Source organism: Penaeus chinensis, chromosome 29 (assembly GCF_019202785.1).
Source record: "Penaeus chinensis breed Huanghai No. 1 chromosome 29, ASM1920278v2, whole genome shotgun sequence".
NCBI lineage: Eukaryota > Metazoa > Arthropoda > Malacostraca > Decapoda > Penaeidae > Penaeus > Penaeus chinensis.
In genome coordinates this window covers 21,671,069-21,673,568 of record NC_061847.1, presented here as the reverse complement: position 1 = coordinate 21,673,568, position 2,500 = coordinate 21,671,069, and the positions used below count along the sequence as shown (strand labels likewise).

General features: G+C 41.9%; 1 protein-coding gene across 3 annotated transcripts in view; it reads right to left on the bottom strand.

Moving 5' to 3' along the window:
• The window catches only part of LOC125040976, a 170,472-nt gene that overhangs the window by 71,978 nt on the left and 95,994 nt on the right, over positions 1 to 2,500 (bottom strand). The window contains exon 1 of one of the 3 annotated variants that reach the window (XM_047635794.1): positions 808 to 1,804. The exons of the other annotated variants lie outside the window; for them this stretch is intronic. The gene's annotated coding sequence lies outside the window, so the exon portion shown is untranslated. Of the gene's footprint in view, positions 1 to 807; positions 1,805 to 2,500 lie in introns of those variants that run through there. 3 annotated transcript variants of the gene reach the window in all.

Genomic DNA, 2,500 nt, shown 5'->3' with positions numbered 1-2,500 from the left:
ATATATATGTATATATATTTAAAGCTATCTATCTATCTATCTATCTATCTATATACATGATGTGATGATATGATGATGTGATGATGATGTGATGATGATAATGATGATGTGATGATGATGTGATGATGATGTGATGATGATAATGATGATGTGATGATGATGTGATGATGATGTGATGATGATATGATGATGATAATGATGATGTGATGATGATATGATGATGATGATGATGATGATGATGATATCAATGATGAGATGATAATGAAGACAATAATAAACATTAAACACTAACATCATCAAAATCCCCATCATAGCAATCATCATCATCATCATCACCACAATCAATACCAATATCACAGTCGCCATTCCCTCCGGCAACATAACGCACATACACACGCGCTACACAGGTACCCATGATATCGTGCCGTCGGACTATTGAGATCATAAAACCCGCGCATGAAACTGGAAATGATTCACAGAAATTCCAATACAGTTTCGCATATAATATGTGGGTTAGACATTTACTTTTCACACGCATTACCTTCTCTCCTTCTTTCTCTCTCTCTGTTTATATATCGGTTTGTCTGTCTCATTCTTGCATTTTTTTTGTCTCTCTGTTTCCGTCTCTGTCTGTCTGTCTGTCTGTCACGATACAAGCGTGATTTCAGACAGTCTTTTTTGCAACAGGTGTAAATCCGTGACACAATGTATACAAGTAAATACAAAGGATTTAGCCATTTCTTTCCCAATAAAAATCAGGGGGACTTAATCATTTCTGGTCATTTGATCGCATACTTTCCTACTTGCCTTTCCGGGAGTGTGACTGGCGGGTATTCTTCTTTCTCCCACGGGGTGTCCTTGCGCTGTTGTGTTTATGCGCGTGCTTGTATGAATTTGTTTGTGTTTGTTAGAATGATTCTCACCCGTGTGTGCCAGCACTTGCGTTTTTTTCTCTACTTTAAGTCCTTGTCCGTGCGCAAACGTTGATTACAGTTTAAAATATCTAAGTCTTGGTATATAGATCAATGGCTGGTTATGAGCACACGACTGCACACACATCATGCAGAATCATGCACACACGACAGTGAAGGGCCGAGTGGCAGGTGAAGTACAGTCTTGGTTATTTTTTTTCTCTCCCTCCCACGTGTTTGTGCTCGACGATTTCCTCTTTTTTTATTCAGATTTCTTGTCTCTTCGCACTTCTTTCACTTCCTTTCAGTTTTAACACGTGGCATCTTTATACAATACCAAAGATATATATACTCGAAGGCATATATGTGTATCAGATGTGGAAAGTAGAATGTGAGATATTTTTTCCATCACTTAATCCGATAATGAATAAAAGCCGCCCACGCGACGGCGCTGCCACCACCGACGTCTCCTTCCTCGCCGACCAGCGCCGCAAAAACAAGGATTCTCGTCAGAGCCACAGTACTGCAAGGCCACACGCCATATCGCTGTTAATGTAACGGCACATCAGTCTCTCCCAGCGATACGGCTATCAGTGTCTCAACCACAGCGCCGGTATCAACGTTGCCGCCGAAATCTTACTACCACTGCCACCACTACTTCACCGCTACCACCACTGCCACCATAACGGTGCCATCACAGATACGCACTCACTGCTGGTTCGGATCGAGTGCCAACCTGGGACGATCACCTCCCGGCGCTGGTGCCAACCCTTCGTGCCAGATGTTGTCCCTCTACATTATCAGTCATGATGATCTTCTTCGTCTGCCTTGACCCCAAGGTCCCTATCGGCCCCGTGACTTTTTGGGGGGCTCTGATCCCAACCGCAGGTCAACCGGAACCCAACACAGGACGTGATCAGTGGCCACGGCTGCACCTGCGTGTACGGGCGGCTTGCCTGCATAATGCCAAGGGAAGATGGCACTTACGTTTGTGGCAGTTTCTGGCGCGCGGAACCAAGTGGGTATATAAAGGCCGGTGTGTCATCCTCTCGTCACACCTGCACGCTGCTTGTGCCGCAACGCTGCCCGAGGCCGCCCGGGCAGCCGTCTTTGTCCCGGCCGTCAAGCAGGCTGTGCCTTAGCATGCCTTTGTGCAATTAGCCTGCTATAAATGTAAGGGAGGCGCGGACCGGACGCCCACTCGCGCGCATACACTTCTACTGTATATCTGTATGTGCATTTACATATGAATAAACAAACCGACAAACAAAAACTATTAAACAAACAAATATTTACATCTGCATGTGCCTGCGTGCGATATACAAAAATACATACATACATATATACGGTACATACATACACACATTTAAATTACATATAAACAAACAAATAAATACATATACACATATAATGTATATATATATATATATATATATATATATATATATATATATATAAATAATGTATATATTATAAATTATATATTATAGATATAAATATACACACAGACACACACACACACACACACACACACACACACACACATATATATATATATATATATATATATATATAAATATATATATATA